This window comes from Geotrypetes seraphini, chromosome 9 (assembly GCF_902459505.1).
Source record: "Geotrypetes seraphini chromosome 9, aGeoSer1.1, whole genome shotgun sequence".
Taxonomy (NCBI): Eukaryota; Metazoa; Chordata; class Amphibia; order Gymnophiona; family Dermophiidae; genus Geotrypetes; species Geotrypetes seraphini.
The window spans coordinates 87,561,951-87,589,037 of NC_047092.1; the positions used below are offsets into that span (position 1 = coordinate 87,561,951).

At 45.4% G+C, this 27,087-nt stretch overlaps 1 protein-coding gene across 1 annotated transcript in view; it reads left to right on the forward strand.

The window, feature by feature from the left end:
* The first annotated feature begins 305 nt into the window (after positions 1-305).
* STMP1 (short transmembrane mitochondrial protein 1) overlaps positions 306-27,087 on the forward strand; it is an 86,163-nt gene continuing 59,381 nt past the window's right edge. Inside the window, exon 1 of the mRNA XM_033957817.1 lies at positions 306-503. The gene's annotated coding sequence lies outside the window, so the exon portion shown is untranslated. The remainder of the gene's footprint in view (positions 504-27,087) is intronic.

Here is a 27,087-nt window from a genome sequence, read left to right on the forward strand (position 1 = left end):
CAGTGATTTTTTCCAAACTTTTCAAAACCTGGAAAAAAAGTGCCGATTTTTGAAAAGCCGTCTGGACCCCCGGACATGTCTTCAAAAGGAAGACGTGCCCAGGGAAATTCAGACATTTGTTAACCTTAATTGAAAGTACAATTGAAGTAAAACCAGGATGTCTCAATCAGTCCTTTTTCAGTAGCCATATAGAAACCCTATTATGATTGCTGTGTCACTTCTCTGGCCTCCAGAGTTCTGTACTTTGAGCTTCCGTAGTACTGTTTGCACATTTTGTTGCCTACCAACCAAACAGGAAGAACAACGGTATTGGCCTGTTGAGAAGTCAATCACCTTCCTTCTACCTTTGTCATTAAAAGCTCGCAATACTCACGCACGAAGTGTCTGGTTTTGTGCGTGCAGTAATTGACGTCCAGATCCGGAAGTGTTATTTATTTTAAGCACGGCGGGCGTTGGTATTTGTGTCTCGTGTTGAGGCAAAAATTGAAATGTTACAGTTTTTGGTGAGTACTGGTAGATTACAATGCACTTTATAAGTAGTGTGAAAATACACTTTAGTTTGATTGTATTTACATAGTAATTTTATATGTCAGCTTTACATGTTTATTCTCATTGGCGCACTCTGTTGTATTTTAGGAAGGTCTGTGTAAAAGCGAATGTTTTTATATTGTGCTCCGTTGTTATTGCACCTTTTTGAGAGAAGGGGGTAACATTCTTTTGTTTTATGGTTCTTTCAGTTCTTGTAGGTGAATTTTATGTGCTTTAGTTAAGGGGTAAAACTAAAGATCGAACAAAAAATATGTAAGGTGACACCCTTTTATTGGTACAACAATAATTTTTTCGATTTGGCAGATAACTTCTGAATTTTAGAAAGCATAAGTAGTAGAATGGAGTACCCTTCTGAGGCTATGTCTTAGCCAAAATTTTACTCCAAGTGGCATTACAGCTACGAGTTTGAGGGTGGGGTGGTAGGATAGAGTTTTTGTGTTGCTCCTTCCGAAGCTAACATACCGACTGATTGAAGAGGGATCCCTTCTGATGGTATTGTCTCTGTGGTGGGAGCAGACAGCTGTTGTCATGGCTATGGACAGTCCACTGGGCCCCCCCTGCCCCGCCCAGGCGGAAACAGGAAGCTGCTGTCAGAGGGAAGCTTTGGGCAAGCAGCACCCCTTGCACAATTACAGTTCCCCTTGCCTTTCTTATGTTGCTTGCTTGTCTTACTTTCCGTCGATGGGGGGGCTGCGTTGCCGATCGGAGTGGGGCCCGCATTGCCGATTGATGCTGGAGGGCCCATTGCTGTTTGGAAAAAACAATGTTGATGCCCTCCTTCATCGGGCCCCCCTGACCATTTTGGGCCCTAGGCACATGCCTACTTGGCCTATTGGTTAATCCTGCCCTAGCTGTGGAGTTATTACTTGTAGAGGCTGAACCCCCTCCCCTGTGTTGTCCACCACTGAAACAGCCATAGAAATTGCCTTTGGTAGTGGTCAAACCAAAACTGAAGCTGAAACAGAAATTGAGGGCTGCTGGGGATTGCCAGAACTTGCAGTTTGCATCCTTCTGCTAAACTCTCGGTAGCCATGCTAGTATATTATAATGTGAATAACAGCAGCCCATTTTCTACCTCTAAGGAATATAAAAACATAAGAATTGCAGCTGCTGGGTCAGACCAGTGGTCCATCGTGCTCAGCAGTCCGCTCCCGCGGTGGCCCCTAGGTCAAAGACCAGTGCCCTAACTGAGATCAGCCCTATCTGTCTATGTACGTTCCGATTCAGCAGGAACTTGTCTAACTTTGTCTTGAATCCCTGGAGGGTGTTTTCCCCCATAACAGCCTCGGGAAGAGCGTTCCAGTTTTCTACCGCTTTCTGGGTGAAGACGAACTTCCTTACGTTTGTACAGAATCTATCTCCTTTTAAGTTCAGAGTGCCTTCTCGCTCTCCATACCTTGGAGAGGGTGAACAACCTGTCTCTATCTACTAAGTCTATTCCCTTCAGTATCTTGAATGTTTCTATCATGTTCCCTCTCGGTCTTCTCTTTTCAAGGGAGAAGAGGCCCAGTTTCTCTAATCTCTCGCTCTCCTCCAGCCCCTTAACCATTTTAGTCGCTCTTCTCTGGACCCTTTTGAGTAGTACCTGTCCTTCATGTACGGTGACCAGTGCTGGACGCAGTATTCCATGTGAGGGCGTACCATAGCCCAGTACAGCAGCATGATAATCTTCTCCGATCTGTTCGTGATCTCCTTCTTAATCATTCCTAGCATCCTATTTGCCGTCACCGCGCATTGCGCAGATGACTTCATCGACCTGTCAATCAGCACTCCCAAATCTCTTTCCTGGGGGGTCTCTTCAAGTAATGCCCTGGACATCCTGTATTCATGTATAAGATTTTTGTTACCGACATGCATCACTTTACATTTATCCATGTTGAACCTCATTTGCCATGTCACGGCACATTTCTCAAGCGTATTTATGTCGCATTGCAGATCTTCGCAATCCTCCTGGAAAACAACTAAATAAAAGCTGAAACTTGTATCAAAGGTATTTGGTTATATTTACCATATTAACTATTATCCCAGGACAAGCAGGCAGGTATTCTCACTAGTGGGTGACGTGATCCAGTGGAGCCCCGATGCGGACGCCTCACAAGCAGACTTGCTTGAAGAAACTCGAAGTTTCGAGTTGCCCGCTCCGCGCATGCGCGAGTGCCTTCCTGCCCAGTACACAGGGTGCGTCTCTTCAGTTCTTACTTTTCCGCGGAGCTGAGAAGTCCGTCTTCGACTCTCTGCGTGAAGTATTTTCACTTGTGCCTTCTGAAGTCCGCGGTTTTGGGTTATTTTTCTCTTAATCGCTGATTTTCATCGTACTTTTCTTGTTTTTAAAATATATATATTTCTTCCATCCGTTCGACCGGGCAGGCCATGTGGCCGCAGCCCCGCGGCTTCGATCTTGCGGCGGAGCTTTTTAGGCCTATGTCCCGGCATGTGACCAGTTTTAAAAAGTGTTCCAAGTGCCAGCGCGCGATTTCCCTGACGGACCCTCATCGACGCTGTCTTCGGTGTCTTGGGCCTCAATATCTACCGAAAATCGTGCCGGCCTAGCTCAACACTTACAGCCCGTGCTTTCAAGCATCATTGCATCGTGTGGGAGCAGCTTTACAGCATGGAGTCTTCGATGGAGCTTTCGTCTTCGAAGGGTGCTTCACCATCGACCTCATCCAAGGCTCCACAGGCTCCCGCACCTGCTACTCCGAGCCTCATCAAACCTGCCTCGTTTGTACCAGTTCTGCCTTTGCCGGCTGTGGTGCCTTCCTCTGGCTCTTCAGGTCAGATAGTGCAGCAGCCCATTCCCCCGGTGGTGCTTAAAGTGCCCAAGGCTTCTAAGCTCAAGCACTCTCACACTGCCTCGAGGGAGCACGAAGCCCGTGCAGGTGGTCCCGTTGGAGACGCGGATCCATTCTTGCCGGCTTCGTTCCAGACCTTACTGGAGAAGCAATTCATTCAGCTCTTTACCACAATGGGGCCGAAGCTTCTCTCTCAAATCCAGCCTGGGCATGCGGAGGTCTCCCGTGAGGTCGAGCCGCCTCCTGTGCCTCAGCCGTACGCACACTCTCTACAGGGAGCAGAGTCTCTGCGAGTGTCTGGTCTGGCATCGATGCATGCATCGCAAGGAGCAGAGTCTTTGCCCATGCCTCCATTGGAACCGATACACTCAATGCAAGGAGCTGGGTCTTTGCGAGTGCCTCGTGGTTCTTCCAACCAACCACTTCTGCTTCGATCCACTGCCTCCAGCCCCATCCATTCTCTGGGGGCCTCGGTGGAGACACACTCGCCTCGAAGGTCGAGGCCCGCTTCGAGGCACAGCTCGCAACATTGATCGAGACATTCTTCGAAGCACTCATCCAGGCATGCCTCGCCCCATCGAAAGCAGCCTTTTCTTCCGTATTCTCCACCGTCTACTGCAAACCTTCCACTTCAGGATCTTGAGGACACGGTGGGGTCTTTTTCTCCATCTAGAACCCCGTCTTCATTGGATCGAGTCCCTCTCGAGGCTAGACTTTGGCTGATCAGCTTTCATTTTCTTCTTTTCTACGTCAGATGGTGGCTAATTTGGACATTCAACTGGACACTGTGTCCAAATTTTCCAAGGAGTATCTCGAGACCATGCATCTCCCTTAACCTCCTGCTGAATCCCTCAAGCTTCCTCTTCATAAGCTGTTGGATCAAACTTTTGTCCGCTGTCTGGAAACTCCCTATTCCATTCCAGCTGTTCCGGGGAAATTGGATTCCAGATACCGGACTGTCCATCACAAGGGGTTCAACAGTGCTCAATTGTCCCATCAATCCCTTCTGGTGGAATCTTCGTTGAAGCGTTCTCACCCTTCTCAAGTATATGCCACTGTCCCTCTGGGCAGGGAGGGCAAAACGATGGACAGATTTGGTTGTCGCATTTACCAGAACTCTATGATGACCTCCAGAGTCCTCAACTACAACTTCCACTTCATTACCTATTTTGAGTTTTTTCTGTCCATCCTTCCCAAGTTTATGCCCTACTTGGATTCGCGGGCACATTTTGAGTACCAGGAAGTCCTGGCATCATTGTCCCAACTTCGACTGCAACTTCTTCAGTCCTCATATGATGCCTTTGAGTTGTCTGCTGGGGCTACTACTTGCTCGGTGGCCATGCGACGCCTGGCGTGGCTCAGCACCATCGATATGGACCCGAATCTGCAGGACCGGCTGGCTAATATCCCTTGCGCTGGCACTGACCTCTTTGAGTCCATAGAGGCAGCAACCAAGAAGCTTTCGGACCACGAGAAGTCTTTTCAGTCTATTCTCCGTCCTAAGCCGAAGCCAGCTCCTCCTTGTCCTTCACGCCCGCCTCTGATTTATTAACGGCATTTTCCACCAAAACAGGCTCCTGCCATTCGTCAGCCTGTTAAGTAGCAACATCCTCAGAAACAGCAGAAGCCTCAGCCACCTGCTGTACCCAAGGCTCCTCAGCCTTTTTGACTGTCTCCTAGAGAGCATAACATCAGTCGTTCTGCCCTTTCCTGTTTTTTCCCCCTATCGGAGGTCATCTCCATCATTTTTACCACCGATGGATGACTATTACCACCGACCTCTGGGTCCTTTCCATCGTCAGGGAAGGATATTCTCTTCATTTCCAATAAGTTCCTCCGGATCATCCTCCAAGAGAGTTTCCTTCCTCCTCTGCCCAGACCGCCCTTCTTCTTCAGGAAGCTCAAGCTTTGCTGCAGCTCTGAGCTATCGAGCCAGTTCCTTTGGCTCAGCAGAACAAGGGATTTTACTCCCGGTACTTCCTTTTTCTGAAAAAGATAGGCGATCTGCGTCCTATTTTGGATCTCAGGGTGCTCAACAAGTTCCTTGTCAAAGAAAAATTTTGCATGTTGACCCTGGCGTCTCTCTATCCCCTCCTTGAGCAGAACGACTGGTTATGCTCTCTGGATCTCAAGGAGGCCTACACTCACATCCCTATCCATCCGACCTCAGATTTCAGGTGGGGAATCTACATTATCAGTAAGAGTGCTCCCCTTCGGCCTGGCCTCGTCACCCAGAGTTTTCACCAAGTGCCTGGTAGTGGTGGCCGCAGCACTCAGGAACAATGGCTTTCAGGTGTTTCCCTACCTGGACGACTGGCTCATCAAGGATTCCACATCTCAGGGAGTCATCCTGTCAACCCAGCGGACTATCTGGTTCCTGCAGAGTCTGGGATTCGAAATCAACTTTCCAAAGTCCCATCTGCACCCTTCTCAGGCTCTCCCCTTCATCGGAGCTGTTCTGGATACTGTCCAACTCGGAGCGTTCCTTCCTCAACAACGTCTGGAAGCTCTTCTCCGTCTTTGTCATTCGGTCTCCTCTCGCCCATCCATCTCGGCGAGACACATGATGGTTCTTCTGGGTCACATGTTTCTACAGTATATGTGACTCCTTTTGCCAAACTTCACCTCAGAATTCCTCAGTGGACCCTGGCATCTCAATGGACGCATGTTTCCGACCCTCTGACTCGACACATCCAGGTCACTCCTGCTCTGACACAGTCTCTTCGCTGGTGGATGCTCTCTTCCAATCTATGCAGAGGCTTACTTTTTCACACGTCCCCTCATCAGAAAGTTCTCGCGACCGATTCTTCAACTTACGCTTGGGGTGCAGTGTTCTCCCCAGAAATTTTTTCCAGCCGGGTGGCATGAAAAAGTAGCCGGGTGGGGCGGGATGGGGAAATTTGGTGGTGGGGAAAATTAAGGGCTCCTTTTACTAAGCTGCAATAACGTTTTTAGCGAATGCAAAATTGCCGCGCTACACGGCTAGAACTAACGCCAGCTCAATGCTGGCATTAGTGTTTAGCACATGCGGCAATTCTGCGCGAGCTAAATGCGTGGTAAAACTGCTAGCGCAGCTTAGTAAAAAGAGCCCTAAATGTGTACTATTTGTATTAGTTAATTATTATTAGTTATTTTCCAATGCTCAATATGGCAGCCTTTCTTAAGGTTTGACACTTGTTCCATAATTTTTTATTAAATTTAAGAAGTATGCAATTCTAGAAGTGAATAATTAGATATTTGCCCTCTTTCAAATGGTATAGAGCAGCGTCTCTCAAACTTTTTTAACTCCGGCACACTAAACAGAGCAAATGTTTTTTGTGGCACACTAAATGCAGCAAATAGTTTTCATGGCTGGAAAAAATTTCTGGGGAGAACACTGTTGCCATTAGTTTTCAAGGTCCAATCACGTCAAAGAATGATGCTTATCTGAGCAGTTATATAATAAAAAGAATGGATAAGATAACATGAGAAGTGAAATTGTCATGAATCGGAGGGATACATATCCTGTAGGTCCTAAAAGCAGGCTTGTGGATTAGATATAAACTATGAAGGCAGTGGTGTACTTAGCATATGTGACACCCGAGGCCCATCATTTTTTTACACCCCCCCCCATCTGTATGAAAAACATGATTTTTAGTAACAATCCACACATCACACAAGAGTGTACCTAGGAAAAGGCAGCATCTTTCATACTGCAGTGAGCAGTACAACATCAATACACCCATTGTAAAACTAAACAAGCCAGACTAGTACAGATCAATCCTACACAGTGAATCCTAACTGAAAACCATGTCTTTCGAACACACAGAACACAGAAAACACCTTCGCCTAGTATGGAATATGTAATCACAACTAACCCCTCTCCTTTTTACAAAACTATAATGTGGATTTTAGCCATGGTGGTAACAGCTCAGACTCTCATAGAATTCTGAGCAATTGCCACCATGGCCAGTGCTAAAAAAAACCCTCTACAGTTTTGTAAAAGGGGGGATAAAATAGAAAAACGTAGACAAAGGTTAAATTGAACCACCATGAAGCTGGACTCTGTATACAATGCAATACCACAGAAACAGCGATGCATCTCCCCTAAAGCAAAAAAAATAAATAGAATTTTTTTCTACATTGTCTTCTCTGGTTTCTGCTTTCCTCATAGTCTTTGTCACTCTCTTCCTTTCATCCACAGTCTACCCTCTGCCCCTTCTATATGGCATCTTCTCTCCTTGTATTCCCATTCCATCTCTCCCTTCACCCCTATTATTCTGGCATCTATCTTCTCCCCTTCCCTCCTCCAATGGTCTGGCATCTCTCTCCTGTTCTTCCCTTCCCTCTCCCACACGCCCATGGTCTGGCATTTCACTCTCTCCTCTCCCTTCCCCCCACTTCCATCAGCATCTGCCCCCTTTCTTTTCCTCCAACCCAATTCCATCCAGTATCCTTCTCCCTTATGTCTCTCTCTCCTTTCCCTGCACACCAATTCCATCAGCATCTGCCCCCTTTCTCTCCCTCCACCACCATTCCATACCACCCTGACCCCCTTTTTCTTCCTCTAACACCCTTCTATGCTCCTCTCTCCCTCCAAACCAGCAAGGTCCCATGATGACTGCTTCTATTGCCTCTGCCTCTGGAAGATGTAAGTGATGTTGGAGGGGGTGGGCCGGCAGACACAGGGAGTTGTGGCAAGGTTCCGCAATGACTGCAGCTGCCAGTCCACCCCTTCCGACGCCACTTACGTCTTCCGGAGGCAGAGGCGGCAAATGCAGTCATCGCAGGACCTTCCTGCACTTCAGTGTGGCTGCCGACTATGCTTCGGAATAAGTATGGCAGTCGCGCTGAGGTGCAGGTGCCATTTAGAGCAGCTCGGAAGTTCTGGATCCAACCAGCTGTGTACCCCTCTAAGGCTGGCATCCGGGGCAGTCTGCCACTGTATGAGGGGACAAAAAATAATAAAAAGAATGGATAACTTGACCGAATTAGACATGTCATACAATTATAACCACAAAAATATGTCATAAAATGTAATTCTAAACTCAAAAGACTCCAGACGAAAAGCAGACTATAGAAAGGAAACCAGAAAAGACCGGGTAGATGAAAAGTGAAACCTGGGAAAGATCTAAATTATTGTTCAAATGAGCTTCTATTAAAACCAAAGAATAAAACCACAGCACTCGGGAAAGTAAAAAAGGGAGAGTAAAATGGACTTACCGAAAAGGTCTCTGCACTGATGAGATAAACTCGTACGCAGAATAAATGTGAACACGCGACAGTGGGGCAATGATGTTTGATCTGTTGAAAGAGGCGCCAAAACAGTGTTGGCAGTGGATTGAATGCACACTGATAGGGGAAGGGCATCGGGCTGTTAAAAAGACTGCTTTAATAAATAAATACTGGTGAAAAACTAAATAAAAAACCAAAACCATGATAAAATGTCGAACCTGACTGCAAGTGGTAGTGAAAGTAGCATAAGGCACCCGTAATACTGTTAGTGCCAGAGCTGCTTAGAATAAAGAACCGTGATGTACATGAGGAGAAAAAAGAAAGAATGAGGTGATAAGATGTAAAGTGCTGGCCCCTCACTGCACCACTTGATAAAACTAAGGAGCGATGTTCTAGAGCAGGGGTGCCCACACTTTTTGGGCTTGTGAGCTACTTTTAAATTGACCAAGTCAAAATGATCTACCAACAATAAAATTAAAAAAAAACACAAAGCACACTGTACGCATAGAAAATGTTAATTATCATTCCTATTCCAGAGTTTTTCAAAGAGGTCAAAGCAGATGACTCTATGCATTGTCACCTCAGTAACAACCATACAAAAATAGACAAATATACCCCCTCCCTTTTTACTAAACCACAATTGCAGTTTTTAGTGCAGGGAGCTGCGCTGAATGCCCAGCGCTGCTCTCGACGCTCATAGGCTCCCTGCGCTAAAAACCTCTATTGCGGTTTAGTAAAAGGGGACCTTAGTGTAAAATATAGACAGCTGATATAAATTCAGACACATTTTGATCACTAAATTTAAAATAAAATCATTTTTCCTACCTTGTCTGGTTATTTCATGATTCTCTGGTTGCACTTTCTTCTTCTGACTGTGAATCCAATCTTTCTTCCCTTCTTTTAGCCTATATGCTTCCTTTCCTCTAGACCTCATTCCCTCCCCCAAACTTTCCTTCCTCTCTCTCTGCCCTTTCTTTCTCTCTGCCTCCCTTTCTTTTTTTTCTGTTTCTCTTCTTTCCTTCTGTCTCCCTGCCTGCCCTTTTTCTTTTTTTTATCCCTGCCCTCCCCCAAGCCACTGCCATCGGGGACCAGGACCCATACCGCCACCAATAACAGGTCCCAAACCGCCACCAATAACAGGCCCAAAAGCCGACGCCGCCCCAAGCTCTCCTTGCTTTGGCCGACCAGTATTCCTCTTCCCGAAGTCAATTCTGCCGTCGGGGAGAGGAAGGCTGATTGGCCCAAGATCGCGATCCACCTTTTGGGGGAAATGCTGTCGGGTCCTGCCTTCGCGGAAACAGAAAGTAGGCAGGACCCGGCAGCAAGAAGAGCAAATGCTTCACTAACCTGTCTCCCGCCTTAGCCCGTAGCGAACGCTTGCTTCAGGGCTCTCAACATGTGCGTGCCGGCTTCCCTTCTCTCTCCCCCCCAAACATAACTTCCGGTTTTGGAGGGAAGAGAAGGGAAGCCGGCACGAACATGTTGAGAGCCCTGAAGCAAACGTTCGCTACGGGCTAAGGCGTGAGACAGGTTAGTGAAGCATTTGCTCTTCTTGCTGCCGGGTCCTGCCTACTTTCTGTTTCCGCGAAGGCAGGACCCGGCAGCATTTCCCCCAATAGAGCCCCGGAGCATAAGTTAGCTATGGCCTGAAATCTCCAAGCCGGGTTTTTTTGGTTGTTTTTTTTAATGTTCAGCAGCGGCGGAGGCAGCAGATGATAGCCGGGCGCTGGTCTAAATTAGCTGGGCGGACCGCCCAGCTAAAAGGCCCTAGGGAGAACACTGGGGTGCTCATCTAGATGGTCTCCGTACTCAAGGCTATTGGACCAGTACAGATCGTCAGTGTCACATCAATCTTCTGGAACTCAGGGCGATTTTCAATGCTCTCAATGCCTTTCAGCATCTGCTTCACGACTGTGTAGTCCTCATTCGCACGGACAATCAAGTCGCCATGTATTATGTCAACAAGCAGGGAGGCACAGGATCTGCCTCCCTCTGTCAGGAAGCTCTGAAAGTTTGGGATTGGGCAATTCGCCACAACGCCTTCCTCAAAGCTGTCTACATTCAGGGGGCGGACGATGCCTTAGCAGACAACTTGAGTCGTCTTCTACAGCCTCATGAATGGACTCTCCATTCCACACCCCTGCATCACATCTTCTCTCAGTGGGGAACCCCTGATATAGATCTCTTTGCAGCTCCCCACAACTTCAAGCTGCCTCAGTTCTGCTCCAGGATCTACACTCCTCATCGCCTCGAGGCAGATGCTTTTCTTCTGGACTGGACGAATCTCTTTCTATATGCGTTTCCTCCGTTTCCTCTCACTCAAAAGACCCTGGTCAAGCTGAAGTCCGACCACGCCACCATGATTCTGGTTGCTCCTCGGTGACCCAGACAACCTTGGTACTCCCTTCTACTTCAACTCAGCAGCAGGGAGCCCTACCTTCTACCAGTTTTTCCCTCTCTGCTTACGCAGCATCAGGGATCTCTGTTTCATCCCAACCTGCAGTCTCTTCACCTGACAGCTTGGTTTCTCTCAACATAGCTCCTCTGCAGTTCTCTCAATCTGTGAGGGATGTTTTGGAAGCTTCACGGAAGCCTACTACTAGACAATGCTATCACCAAAAATGGACTAGATTTTCTTATCATAATGAGCTTCAACTTTCCTCCTTATCCTCAGTTTTGGACTATCTGTTGCACCTTTCTCAGTCTGGTCTCAAGTCTACTTCGGTCCGAGTCCATCTTAGTGCAATTGCTGCTTTCCATCAGCCTATTGAGGGGAAACCTGTCTCTGCTCATCCTGTGGTTTCCAGATTCATGAAAGGACTTTTCAATGTCAATCCTCCTCTCAAACCGCCTCCAGTGGTTTGGGACCTCAATATTGTTCTTGCTCAACTGATGAAACCTCCATTTGAGCCAATGGACAAGGCTCATCTGAAGTGTATCACTTGGAAAGTGGTGTTTCTCATTGGCCTCACTTCTGCTCGACGAGTCAGTGAGCTTCAAGCGTTGGTTGCAGATCCACCTTTTACAGTGTTCCATCATGACAAGGTGGTTCTTTGCACTCATCCGAAATTCCTTCCTAAAGTAGTCTCGGAGTTTCATCTCAACCAATCCATTGTACTTCCAGTGTTTTTTCTCATCCTGGAGAATCTGCTCTTCATACTCTGGACTGTAAGCATGCTTTGTCTTTCTATTTGGAACACACCAAACCACACAGAACTACTCCTCAACTTTTTATCTCCTTTGATCCGAACAAGTTGGGACGTCCTATCTCTAAGCGTACCATCTCCAATTGGATGGCGGCTTGTATCTCATTCTGCTATGCCCAGGCTGGATTTCCTCTTCACAGTAAAGTCACAGCCCATAAGGTCAGAGCAATGGCAGCTTCTGTGGCTTTCCTCAGATCTACACCTATTGAGGAAATTTGTAAGGCTGCCACTTGGTCCTCGGTTCATACCTTCACTTCTCATTATTGTCTGGATACTTTCTCCAGACGGGATGGACAGTTTGGCCAAATAGTATTGCAAAATTTATTCTCCTAAGTTGCCAACTCTCCCACCATCCCACTTTGGTTAGCTTGGAGGTCACCCACTAATGAGAATACCTGCCTGCTTGTCCTGGGATAAAGCACAGTTACTTACCGTAACAGGTGTTATCCAGGGACAGCAGGCAGCTATTCTCACATCCCACCCACCTCCCCGGGTTGGCTTCTCTGCTAGCTATCTGAACTGAGGAGACGCGCCCTGTGTACTGGGCGGGAAGGTACTCGCAGTACGGGCGACTCGAAACTTCGAGTTTCTTCAAGCAAGTCTGCTTGTGAGGCGTCCGCATCGGGGCTCCGTTGGATCACGTCACCCACTAGTGAGAATAGCTGCCTGCTGTCCCTGGATAACACCTGTTACGCTAAGTAACTGTGCTTTGTGTAAGATCATAATTGCATTTCTTACAATTGCAGTAAACAAAAAAGAAAAATAAAAAAATAGAAAAGTAGCTCCCTTTCCTCCCTGGACTAACTTACAAGTCGCTAGTGGTCCAGTGATGTATTCAGGGCAGCTATAGAAATAATTAATAGTAGTACCGTATTAGTAGTAATAGTGATGCCGTGCTCCATTCAACCTCTAGACCAGTATTTCTCAACTCAATCCTGAAGTACCCCCTTGCCAGTCAGGTTTTCAGCATATCCATGCATGAAAGAAATTTGCATATAATAGAGGCAGTATATGCAAATCAAGCGATTGAGTTGAGAAACACTGCTCTAGACTTTTTGGACTGGCCACAGCTGGAGTGGGTGACAGGACCCCCTAAAGGGGTTGAGGGAACCAGAGCTGATGAAATCCTTGCGCCGTACAATATGTGGAACATGGCTGACAGCCACCCACCACAATCAGGGTATGAATCCGAAGTAGCCTGCCCTGAGAAGTCCATCTGAGAGGTTTTCTTGCAAAAATAAAGCTTTTAGAAGCAAAAAGAACTTGCGTTCAAATTGGGAAAATCTAAGATGGTTGCTGTGGGAGCAATTTTCAAAGGAAAATAGCCTGGGAAAAGAACAAGAACCCCCCCCCCCCCAAATACTGCAATTTTAGGGGTGGAGTGACCTACAGCTAACTCCCAAACTGCCCAAAAACTATTCTTTAAGATTCCCTAAAATCGCTGTGGCAGGCTTTCATCCCTGTGCCATGCTATGCAGTAAGGAAGCTGAAACAGCTTATAGGGAGATCCTCTGTCTCAACAAGCCTTGCAAACTGGACTGCTGGCCTTCTGACTTACCGCTCCAGCCTGACATCAATGGCCAGAGACCTCCACCATCTTTGAACACACCGTGCACACAACCTGGTGGAGGAACGCAATTGGCCTCGATCCTGGACACACTTCCTTGGAGCCATGCAGGCTGTGCTCAAACCCACTAGTGGACAAAGCTGGGGTGAGTCGGCTCCTGAGGAAATGGTCCCTGATCAGAAAGTGCAGGCCATCTAGGAGGTGCATTGCAAAGCAGCCAACCTCCTAGAAGCAGGCTTTACCCGCAAAGTCTGTGATCTCCCGCGGCCAGAGCTGTCCTCACGGGGAATCTCTGCAGCACGAGGATGCGAAGATGCGTAAAAACCTAATAGAAGAAAAAATTAAATAGGAGCAGAAAAGACTGGCTCCTACTGTCTCACTTATAGGAAAGCAAATGGAGACCTATAGGGCAGTCCTGAGGTAAGAGAGAGGGTCTGAAAAATTATGTAAATAATGCTTCCTACAAGTAGTCTTGCGACATGGGATGCATAACTAATGTGACCCATGCGTCCTGTTTTGAATGGAACCATCCTGTTTTTAGATAGATAGTCCTGTTGTCCCCAAGCACAGCTTCGGGATGCCGAAATGTCCCATTTTTAGAAAGAGAGCAACCCCCTAGAGCAGGGGTGTCCAATGTCGGTCCTCGAGGGCCGCAATCCAGTCAGGTTTTCAGGATTTCCCCAATGAATATGCATGAGATCTATGTGCATGCACTGCTTTCAATGCATATTCATTGGGGAAATCCTGAAAACCCGACTGGATTGCGGCCCTCGAGGACCGACATTGGACACCCCTGCCCTAGAGTCTAGTGGGTTGCTCTTTTTCTGAAAATGGAACATTTTGACATCCTGAAGCTGTGCTGTGCTGAAGCTGTGAGCCAATCAAGGAGCCTGGGCTCTCTCCCTGCTTCTCTGCCGTCACCACAGCAACAGGGCCAGGCCAGGTGTGTGCAGCGATTTCACAATGGCCAGCCCACAATTCTGACATCGGAGAGGAAGTTCAGGGCCAGCCAATTGCTGCCTAGCGGGCCCAGAACTTTTTTTCTGACGTCAGAATTGATGTCAGGGGGAAGACTTGTGGGCCATCCATTGTACAGTCGCTGCACACGTCTGGCCTGGCCTTCTTGCTGTGTTTGCTGCGGCAACGGGGAAGCAGGGAGAAATTGTAGTCCGTGGTGGTGTGGGGGGAGGCGAGGAAGCAGGGAGAAATTATCATCGGTGATGGTGTGAGGGGAGGCAGGGAGAGAGAAAGAAAGGATACAAAGTCAGAAGGAAGTGCAACCCGAGACTCACCAGACAACAAAGGTAGGAAAAACTGTCTCAAGTTTTGAGAATTTATATCTGCTATCTATATTATGCACTGTATTTGTCTATTTTTCTATAGTTGTTACTGAGGTGACATTGCATATTTTAAAGTCATCTGTCTTGACCTCTTTGAAGAAACCCCACAGGGGTCACCACTATCCCCATTGCTTTTCAATGTCTACATGTCTTCATTAGGTGCGCAATTGTCCCAGCTGGGGGTAAAATTATTTAGCTACGCAGATGACTTCACGATCATTATCCCATTCACTAACTCTCTCTCGGAAGTCACTCCCAAAGCAACAGAAGTACTAAATTTGATGGAGCAATGGATGACAGAATTCAGACTGAAACTTAACTCAGAAAAAACAAATTTTTTGTTGCTTCGCCACACCAGCTTGATATCAAAATATCACTATGCATCAATAAACTCAGTTATCCTATTCAATCTACTGTGAAAGTATTGGGTGCAACACTGGACCAGAGCCTAACCATGAAAGTCTAGGTGGACTCCATAATCAGAAAGGGTTTCTTCACACTCTGGAAGCTTCGGTCCATTAGAGCCTATTTTGATGTGTCATCATTCAAAATTCTGGTACAATCCCTCATACTGAGTCAACTTGATTACTGTAATATCGCCTACTTGGCAATTTCCCAGAAGAATATGCGGCGACTACAACTAGTGCAAAATACAGCGATCAGACTGATCTTCAGGTTGAAGAAGTTCGATCATGTAACACCTTACTACTGACTTCTGCATTGGCTGCCGATGGAGGCACGTGGGAAGTTTAAGTTTGGTTGTTTCTGTTTTAAGGTACTATTCAGTTTAGCCCCTAAATACATAACGGACCTTTTCTCTTTCTCAGCCAACAGACATAAGAGAAGCTCACACTTGAATTTTGTTTCCCCTCCTGTTAGAGGATGTAAATTTAAAAGACATCATCAACATCTCTCACATCAGGTAGCATTATGGGGTAAAAATCTAGAACAATTGCTTACGCCTACTACTTATGGGGAATTTAGGAAACGCCTAAAAACATATCTGTTCCTGAAGTACCTAGTCAACTAACCTGCACGATCTCATTCCACAATAACTGATCCCTAGAGCTGTTAATCACTAGCTTTTAACTTTGTTAAATCCACTCAATCTGTAAAATCTTTTAATCATTGTAAACTACATAGAACTTCACGGTCCTGCGGTATATAAACTGTTATTATTAATATAAATGATAATTAACATTTTCTCTGCATGCAGTGTGCTTTGTGTTTTTTTAAATTTTATGTTTACCATTATGAATTAATAAGATATTGTGTGTACATGAAAAATGAATGGAAGAAATTGGGGGCGGGGCTGACAAATTAGTAGATGTCCCATTTTAAGGAGAAAAATAAATAGTCACTTTATGCATAACTAAGGTAACCATAAGTCCCGTTTTGAATGGGACATCACGTTTTTAGCTCACCTGTCCCTTTGTCCCGACACACAGCTTCGGGATACCAAAATGTCCTGTTTTCAGAAGGAGTGGGACAGGCGAACTAAAAACGGGCCACTGCTGCCTATTTGTCCAAGCCACCGCCATACTAATATCATCTTTGTGCAGCGACTGCACAAGCCTTCCTGCCCCCCCTCCCCCGACGTCAATTCTGATGTCGGAGAGGAAGTTCTGGGCCAGCCAATCACTGCATGGCTTGCCTGGAACTTCCTTTCTGACGTCAGAGTTTACTTCGTGGGGATGAGAGGGGGAAGGCTTGTGCAGTCGCTGCACAAAGATGATGTTAGTGCGGTGATGGCTTGGACAAATAGGTGGCGGCAGTGGCTTGGGGGCCAGGAGAGAGAATGAAAGATGGGGGGAGCCGAGAGAAAGAAAGATAGAAAGAACGGGGGAGGTGGGGCAGGGTGAGAGAAAGAAAGAAAGGATGCACAGTAAGAAGGAAGTCGGAGACTCATGAAATCACCAGACAATAAATGATTTTTTTTTTTTTTTTTTTTCAATTTAGTCATCAAAATGTGTCAGTTTTGAGAATTTATATCTGCTGTCTATATTTTGCACTATATTTAATGGGTTCCGGGATCCGGGGAGGGTCCGGTCTCGTTTTGTGATAAAAAATAAATGGTCACATTATGCATAAACCCACTTGTCCAGGAATAGAGTGGGATTGTACAAGAAAGTGGCACTGCTAAACCAAAAGGCATGTATCTTAGAGTAAAAATGTATCTTTCAAACAGTGTTGATTTTAGAAAAATATAGGCAGACTAATAATTGACCCTGAAAATTGACTAGTTTCAGCCCCTGTGTCAAAGATGCCAAATTTGAAGGAATGTTAATGCAGCTATTCATGCAGGATTGCTGCAAATTTGAGAGTGTAATGTCCAATGTAAGAATAATCTATGACAGTGGTCTCAAACCCGTGGCCCGCCAGGTACTATTTTAAGGCCCTCAGTATATTTATCATAATCACAAAAGTAAAATAAAACATTTTCTTGATCATATGTCTCTTTAGCTATAAATTACAATATTATTATAAAGACTTAACCATAAGGAAAGATTTATAAACTATAAAGAGTTTTACCTCATGCAAAATTATCATTTCTTTAAGACATTAACTATTTTGGTCTGAGGCCTATAAGTACCTACAAATCCAAAATGTGGCCCTGCAAAGGGTTTGAGACCACTGATCTATGATAAAAATCTGAAAGTCTATATTTACTCTTGCTCTAGAGCTACAGCAGCTGATAAACTAGTCAAAATCTGTTGCAAAAAACTGCAACAAATTTTTGGGCACACCTTGAGCAAAATTTTCAGGTGACTTTTTGTATACATGATGCTCATACTAGCATCGTTGCAACTAGCATAAAAAGTTATGCTGACTTACCAAAAATGATCATTCTTGACCAATTCTCAATTTTGCAAGCAGCTAAAAATGACACTTTATTCATCATCATCATGCACAATGCTGCCAACATCCAACAAGACAAGTGGGTCTAACTCAGTGACTATTGCAGTTAGAAATCTAAAATCTTAGGAAAATTCTCATAAAACGCTGACTATTATATATGCAAATTTTGAACAAAATCTGAAACATAATGATGGGGACCATTAGACCACTTGGCATGGAATTCTCCAAGAAGATCATCAAGGTAAGTATCTAATCTTCCCATATCACCTACACACTCACAAAAATTTAAGATATTTCACGCTTAGTTCATTCAAAATATTGTGGATTCCACCTTAGCAAGTTGTAGGCAACAACCTTTTGTTGGATAGCTAACAAAAATTTCTAGTGCATTGTGTCTAGTGTAGCAAGTTGCTTACAGAAAACTGTCAATCATGTTTTCAACTGTACCTCCTGCCCAGGGAGCTGCTCCTGCCTCTTCAGTTTTTCTGCTTGAAAGTGTTTTTAATCTGCTCTGCAGTTTTATTATTTTCAGGTATTTTTTTCTTGGTGTTCTTTGGAGATTTGGGGGCAGATTCTATAAACGGCATCCTAACGCTGTTTAACCAGCCAGTTGGGACTCGTGTTTTTAAACACCCTTCCCCCTCTGAGGCAGGCCCCCTACACTTTAGGCATTTATCGCGGTTGAGGGAGATGTGTTGTGACACTTAAGCTCGCACAAGGCTGGGCTTGGGCATGGTTTCACCCGGAAGTGGCCTTTGGCTAGCCTAAGCGGCCCTAGGCCAGCCCATAGGAGGGGCCTTAGGCACTTGGTCAGTCAGAGTCTTAGGCCACTCCCAGTACATGCCAGAATGGATTGGGGAGGGCCTGCCAGCCAAACTTTCTACAAAGAGGTACAGGGGGTGGTTGTTGGTTGGGGAGGTCTAGAGGAGAGGGTGTTGCCGGTGGGAGGCAGTGAGCATCCCTCCTGCCGAGGGACTTTGTGGGGAGGGGTTTCCTGCTGTAGCTGCTCAGCTGATCGTGGCAGGAGGATTCCCTTGCAACGATCAGCTGATGGCAATGCGATTCTCTAACCGGCACTTCAGATGCCTCCAGATCAGCCAGTTCTGACCACATACTCCCAAGTATTCTTGCGAACCTCACCTGGACAGTATAAATACATAAGCCTTTTCTTCTAAGAGCAGATGTTTATATACATATGTTGAGACTTAAGCGAGTTGGAATACTACTCTCAAGTCTTTTCTTCACAGCATATTTAATCAGCTCCTCTTACTATTTATGAGCAATCAACTTGCTTTCTACTGCATAATCAAGAGTTTTTCTATTTTTCTGTCAGAAGGCCAAGAGGCCTTGGAATTACACAGCTTGAAACATTTCTAAACCTTGTCTATGTTCAAAAAGCAACAAATACTCTTGCTGACAACTTCAGCTGATTTCTTCGGCAACACAAGTGGTTGCTCACCTCCTTAGTTTTGTGCTACATTTTCTCTCTTTCTGAGACTCCTCACATAGTCCTATCCTGTTTCAGACACTATGTTAAGGATCTAATATCCTTCTAGATCTCTTTCTCATGCAGAGTCAAAGTTTTTTACATGCCATTCTACAGTTGTCTCATCTGACACTTCTATTTGGGATGACCTCATCTGACGCTGATCTGCTCTTTTCACAATCTTTTTGAATGTCTCCAGAAATCCCCTGTTTCATGGTAGTGTTTCCAACAAAATATGGTTTTCAGTGTAGTATGGTATTCATCATCAAGATACTTTATCATTCTCCATATCTTCAGGTGTTGGAATATTTTTTTCTGCTTATCCAAATCAAGGCTTAAAATCAGTTTAGTCAGACTTCACCTCACGGTATTCAATGTTTTTCCATGTTTATTTTACTGTTCAAGTTCTGAGTATTCATCCTCTAGTTGACAGTTTATGAAAGCACTTATCAACATCAGACCATTTCTCAAACTTCCTCTACTGGTGTGGAATCTTACTATGGTTTTCTCTAGTCTGCTACAGCCTCCATTTCAACCAATGACCTATGCTCTTCTTAACTTCCTATCTTAGGAAGTGGATTTTTCTTTTTATCTCCACCACTTCTGACTTACTTCTGTGACAGTTTCACACCTTGGCATCCAACACACCTTTTTTGGTTTTTTTTTACTATAAGATGTTTCTCCACACTTTTCTAGAGGTAGTCTCAGATTTTCATTTCCATCAATTCATTGTATCGCCAGTTTTCTTTCTGAAATCTTTTCCTCATTCTGCCAGTCAGTTCTTCATACCTTCTACTGTAAACAGGCCTTAGCTTTTTACTTACAAAGGTCTCAGTCTTATAGAGCATTGCTTCAACTGCTCACCTTTTTCATACTAAAAAGTTGAGCTGGTCCACCACCAAAAGATCCATATCCATATGGCTTGTGGCCTGTATTTCTTTTTGCAATGCTCGGGATGGGCTGCAGTTCAGAAATCTTATAACAACTCATGGGATCCGGCTATGCAGCTTTAGTTGCTTTTTTACATTCCACTTACATTGCTGATGCCTGCAAAACAGCTACTTGGTTCTCAGTTCACAAATTAATCTCTCTCTATTCTCTGGAATTCTTTCCAGGCGCGATGGTTACTTCGGCCAAGCAGTATTATAATTTTTATTCTCATCTGGCTAACTCTCCTCCATCCCATTACAGTAAGCTAGGGAGTCCCATATGTGGGAATATGCTGCCTGTTTGTCCTAGGTTAAAGTACAGTTACTAAGTACAGTTACTTACCGTAACAGGTGGTATCCAGTGACAGCAGGCAGATATTCTCACATTTCACCCACTGCCCCTGTTTGGCTTATTAGCTTATAGAACTGAGGGGCTCGAGCTGGCATTGGGCATTAAGGCACTGGCGCATGCAGGCAATTGCAAAGTTTTTCAACTTAAAGTGACAGTTCACATGTCAAACTATCCATACCGGGCTCCATGGATGATGTCACCTATATGTGAGAATATCTGCCTGCTGTCCTTGGATAACGCCTGTTACGGAAAGTGACTGTGCTAAGTGGTTTGCATATCAGGTACTCGAGCATTTTCCCTCTCTGTCCTGGTGGGCTCACAATCTATCTACTGAGGAATGTAACCATCCTATCACTTGTGTGCACTGAGTTAATCAGCCACAAAACTTTCTGCTTTTGCGGGCACTGCAAACAGGCACAGGTTTCTAAAACAAAAAAAAACATTCCAGGAACTCTGTCTTTGCTCCAGCGTGAGATCCTCTTAGCAAACAGTGAGGTAAACGTAGTTTTAAAATTCTTGCAGATAGGGAAAATTACCAGTTCTCTCCCTTGCATAACAAGCTTCAATGTTCTTATTCACCAAACATTTCCTCATTTGTTTGTGTGCCTGCATAGCCTTCCTTATCCAGGTTCAGGTCACTGGCTATCTCTGTTTCCTTTAAAACATCCTCTGATACAGTTTGCATATCACATTCAGTGTCGGCATTAGGGTAAAAACTTTGAGAGCACTTATCTGTTTGATGTAGTGAAACCCTCAGTCAGCCTGCTGGGCTCAGCTTCCCTCTGCTGCTGTCTCCCGTTCCTTTGGTTTCAAGTTCCTGTTCTTGATCTTAGCTTGCCTTTTCTGTGTCACCCCTCCAACTCTCAAACCCTGGCTGTTTAACTGCAGCTTTAGCTGAGGCTATAGCTCTGATTGGCTGTCCCTGTAATGATCCAATTGCCCTCGGGAAACTTGATCTGCAATGTGTTAGTGCTGTTTCTCTCATCCCACCCTCTCCTTGCCTTCTGAGTGAGAAATCTGTCTCTGGTCTCTGCCTAGCATAATGTTTGCTATCAGGCAAATAAGGCTCAGGTATGTTCCTACATCCTGCAGCCTTCTGCTTCACCTTATCAACACTGGTGCTGTGTTTCACCTCAATGACAGGGCTTAAACCTATTGGAATCCTGGCTGTTGCAGGGGTTCCTGCCCTCTCCCTGTCACAGTATGGAGTAGTGCTGCCCGATTCAGGAAACAAAATTTCTATTCGATTCAACCTATTGAATTGGTTTTTCAATTCGATTCAATTTTCCTGCCTAATTTGGTGGGATTTTTTTTTTTTTTTTTCCCCAAACATCCTCGTGGGTTTATTTTATAGTCTCTTCACCCCTCTTTGCCTCCTCCTAACTACACTGGCGCTGTGGTGTAAACAAAATAAACAAACAAAAAAGACTTTTCCTCTCTCTGTTAAATCCTAGCTCACGTTTGCGGTCTGGCAGGATACACATTTCAAATCTGACATATTGTACTTGCAAAACAGAAAATAAAATTAGTTTTTCTACCTTTTTGTTGTCTGGTCATTATTCAAATTTTGTTGGTCTCAGGCTCTGGTTGTCTGCTTGCCAGGGTCTCCTTCTTTCTTCTTTCTCCCTGCTAATCATCCATCTTCTATCTATGTCCTCCACTTCCATTTCCCTTCCCTCCCCTGGAGGTCTGGCATCTTTCCTTTTTTTTGGTCTCCCTCCACAGATCCACCTTTTCTCAACTACCCTTTCATCTTGCATCTCTCCCTTTCTTTTCCCAACTACCCTCCTATCCAGTATCTCTATCCCCCCTCCACACCATCCCTTGTGTCCAACTTCTCTCCCTTTCTGTTCCTTCCATCCCTAAATCCCATTGTCCATCTCTCTCCCTCTCCTCTATTTTCAGACCCATTTCTTCCTCCCAAAGTCTGGCATGTGCATAGCTCTTTGAACCCCCCTTCCCTTCCTCTGTGTACTTCTACACCAGTGCCCCCTCCCCTGAAGGTCTGTCCCCCCCTGAAGACCTGCACCCCACCCCTAAAGGCCTGTTTCCCTCTTAAAGGCTTGTCCCCCTTCCTTAAAGGTCTGCATCCCACCCCTGAATGCCTACCTGTCCCTCCTGAAGGCCTGCCTATCCCACCCCTGAAGGCCTTAAAGGCCTGTCCCTCCCTTAAAAGCCTGCATCACACCCCTGAAGGCCTGCCTGCCTGTCCCAATGCCTCCCCCCTTCCCCCGGAAGGCCTGCGTGTTCTCCCTGGTCTCCCACTGGGGTCCGGCTTCCCCCCTGACCTCCCCGCACTGTTTACCTTCGAGGAACAGCCTGCAAACAAGATCGTGGAGCTAGTGATCTTTGTATGGCTTCGGAGCCGTTTCCTCTGTCGCGGTCCCGCCCTTCCTGTGACGTCAGAGGAAGGGCGGGACCGCGATGGAGGGAACAGCTCAGAAGCTGTACAAAGATCACTAGCACTGCGATCTTGTTTGCAGGCTGTTCCTCAAAGGTAAACAGTGTGGGGACGCCAGGGGGGTGGAAGTCGGACGCCAGGGGGGGAAGCCGACAGCAGCACTTCCGACCCTCTCTCCTCGCCCTCTAAAGCAGGTGCGGCAGCGGCCGGTCAGCAAGAGCAGTGCTGCCGCTCCTGCTTTAGAGGGCGAGGGGGAGGGTCAGGCGAATTGGGAAGACAATTTTTTTGTTTTTATTTTGTTTTGAACCAATTCGAATCGATTCACCCAAAGTGAATCGGTGAACCAATTCAAATCGGGCAGCACTAGTATGGATTGTTTATACCTGTTAAATTCCTTTCCTTGAGTTTTGTTAGACCAGTTCAACGCCTGCCCTGGAAGATTTTGGTGTAGTGAATATCTTTTGGGATATGCTTACTCTTTCACTTTCTACCTTGTAAATAATTATTTTGAGTTCTGTTTTTATGACATATATGCTGCAGTGGTATTAAATGGGGTTGGTAGTAGTGTGTGGCAACATGGATCTATTGCTTTGACATTGGCATAGTGGAGAATTCCAGACTGCACCAGTCTTTATACCAGTAATGTCACTGGAATTGTCCAGTATATTTATGTGCATCTGCTGCTAGGTGACTCTTCAAATCATTGGTATGGACAGTTCTAGCAGGACTCAAGGAAAGGAATTTAACAGGGAAAATAAGATGAAATGTATTCATAAGGACCTAGGCAGAAGACACTTTAAATCAGAGTTTATCAATCTATTGGGGCCTTGACCTCATGATGACACCAAATAAAACTGTGACCCTCCACCCCCAAGAAGTAGAATGATACACATATAGAGAAGCTGCCCAAATCGTGACCATACACAGTTTGGGAAACTGTCTTAAGGGAAGATTAGGCTCTTACCTCAATCTTTTCAGTAGAAAGGAACATGAGTCTTGACAAGCGAGTTTCTCCCCTTCACCCTCGAGGATCACAGTAGCCATCTTCTACATTTTTCAACTCTGCCTCCTTGTATTACTGTGCAGTGCTTCAGCTCAGTTCATACCAAAACAATGGATAACCCCTAAGAAGGAGAAACAACAAGGAGGGCACAGGGAACTCCCCGACAAAACAAGTCTTTTCTGCTCTGCAATAATAATTTTTAAATCAAACCAATAAACATATAACTAAACAAGGTAGAACTAAACAAGCCACCTGCCTGAGTGCAACCGGCACTAACATTTATGCAACTCCTATAGTGTCCCTGAAAGGATTGGCTATAGAGCTAACTGCCTAATTCTTTGTACCTGCTAAGCTGAAGAACAGTAAGCATCTTCATATTCTCTTAGTAGCTCATAGACAAGCATTGGGAGACACACGTATATGTCTGAAACAGAAAGCAGGCTCAGTAACAATCTGACAGGGCGCACCTGACAGGGACAAGACTCGTGTCTCTTTAAAAAGAAGATTTATCGAGGTAAAAACCTAATCTTCCCTTCCAGTGCAAAAGGAATATGATTCTTGATAAGTAGAACAATCAAAGCAGTCCCTGAGGCTAGGGGGAGTGGCAGATGAGTCTGCTGCAAGCATCGAGGACCCAAAAGTGGTGTCCATTTGTGCTGCCATGTCCACTCAAAGCTTTGTAAAAGTATGGAGGGTGGACCATGTAGCTGACTGGGATTCTGCCCATGAAGAGATCATGCCTATGGTGGAATGTGCTTTCAAAGAAATTGGCAGCTGTTTACCACACCTATCGTATGCAGACAAAATAGCCACACGAATCCATCTGGAAATGGAAGCCTTTGAGGCAGGCTTTCACCATCTGCTAAGGTTGGCTAGCACAAAAAGAAGATCTGAAAGACTAAATTCATTTGTCACCTTGAGAATGAAGAACTCTCCTCACATCCTGTAACGCCAAAACCTATGTCCTTTTTTTTTCTTTATGCCTGTGGCATGGAATGCCAGGAGCCAGACTTCTGATTTACATGGAATACTGAGACCACTTTTGGTTGAAAAGAATGCACAGTGCAAGGAGACATGTCTGCCTCCATAAATCTGAGGAAAGACTCTCTATGTGATGGAGGCTGAAGCTCTGAAACCCTTCTTGCCGCTGCGATAGCCACTAGGAAAATCATTTTGACTGTAAAATCCTTCAGTGATGTTTTCTGTAAGGGTTCATATGGGGCCTTAGAGGACCCATAGAACAATATTAAGCTTCCACTTAGGACATGGTTGTTGAATGGGAGGATGCAGTTGCCATGCTCCCTTCAGGAATCTGGTTATTGTCATGATGAGAAGCTAAGGACCCTTTCTCTACTTGTACTCTAAAGCAGTGGTTCCCAACCCTGTCCTGGAGGAACACCAGGCCAATTGGGTTTTCAGGCTAGCCCTAATGAATATGCATGAAGCAAATTTGCATGCCTAACACTTCCATCATATGCAAATCTCTCTCATGCATATTCATTAGGGCTAGCCTGAAAACCCGATTGGCCTGGTGTTCCTCCAGGACAGGGTTGGGAATCACTGCTCTAAAGCACAAGAGGCTCGCCACCTGCACTTTGACAGAACCAGTGGCTAGGCCCTTTTCAAGAGTTCAAGTTCAATTTATTTGATATACCGCAAATATAAAACCAAAGTTAAAATCTAAACTGTTTACAATATAAAAGAGAGGGGGACAAACACAAACTGATTGACAAATACAACTGAACAAACATAACAAGAAACATGAAGAAAAATATGGATTGGTTATAATTAAATCTAGGTATAGGAGAAGAGGAAAGGGTAAAACAGAGGTGTGGAATAAAGAATGTATTCATGCTCTTATTTCCACCCATTTCTATGAAGTTATGTGCAAAATGCCTGTGAAAAATAATATGCCTTTACTTGAGTCTTGAATGTCAAGTATGAAGATAAAGAGGTAGGGAATTCCAAAGAACAGGGGCCATGACAGAGAATGAAGAATTCCTTTGAATATCGAGAAATAATTGTCTAAATGCTGAGAAGATTGAAGAGTTCTTTGAGGAGAATATTGACCGTGAAGACTAAAGATAGGGAAGACCACTTGATAAGATTTGGTGGGAAAGAATATTATATTTGGTGGGAGATCATATTATATTTGAAAGGGATACGATAAGACATGGGAAGCATATGCTCAGCCTTTAAGAGAGGTGTAACATGATAGAATTTTGAGTGACGGTGAAGTAACCTCACTGCAGTGTTTTGAACTAATTGTAACCTATATATCTGATATTATCCCAGGACAAGCAGGCAGCATATTCTCAACATGTGGGTGACATCATCTACGGAGCCCCGCAGTGGACAGCCTCGCAAGCAGACTTGCTTGAAGAAATTCAAAGCTTGTGAGTGCTGCACCGCGCATGCATGAGTGCCTTCCCACCCGAATCAGGGCGCGCGTCTCCTCAGTTCTTGTTTTTCCTCGGAGCTAAGAAGCCCTGTTCTACAGCTCTGCCTTTTTTCTACTTGTCTTCTAGCCGCAGCTTTCTTTACTTTATTTTATTTAAATCACTGTGTGGTGCGTCTTTTATTTTATTTTTTTTTTCTGCTGGTTTTCATCCGCTGGTCCTTGTTCGGCTGCAGCTGTATTTTATTTTTCTCTCCCGGCCTCTTACCGGGTTCAAACAGTGTAGCCAGTGTGGCTGGGCCATTTACTTCTTAGGACACAAAAATGATCCTGGGTTTTGCCCTGCTCTGCTACCCTTCAGAAACAAAATTCTTGTAGTAGTCTTCAGAGACGACTTTGGCCTCAACCCCAGTGGCGGCCTCGTCTTCCAAGACCTCGAGTCTCATCTGCTGTGCCTCTTGAGGTTCCGTCCTCGGATAAGTCTCCTCTTTCCTTCCCAGGTACACTACATCAGAAACCTCCAGCTGAGTCTCAGGCAATCCAGGCAACGAGTGCAGTTGTGCCAGCCTCTACGAGACCTTCGAAGCGTGCCTCCATTAATAGGGAATACTCATCCTTGAGGTTGCCCTCTATGGAGCGCACTGCTGCACCTTCAATGGCAGTTTCATTGGTTTGGTGCCAACTTTCCGGGATGGATCAAGGAGCTTAGCACTGTGTTTGCTCAACTTGCTCCAGCCTTGACCCTGCTCCCTGCAAGCCAGTCTGAGCATATCCTTGAGACTCAATCTGCTACATTTCTGAGGCTTTGTGCCTCGTCTTCGACTGAGTCTTCACCTGGTCATTCCAGGCCTTGTACTCTTGCTGTCGAACTTCGAGGCAGCCTAGATGCCTCAAGATACTCCTCTCCATCAAGGCTCCTCTGTTCGAGGCAGGATTCAGACTCTTCTCTTCCTCGTCCTTCGAGGCTCTTGAGGGAACCTTCCTGACCTAG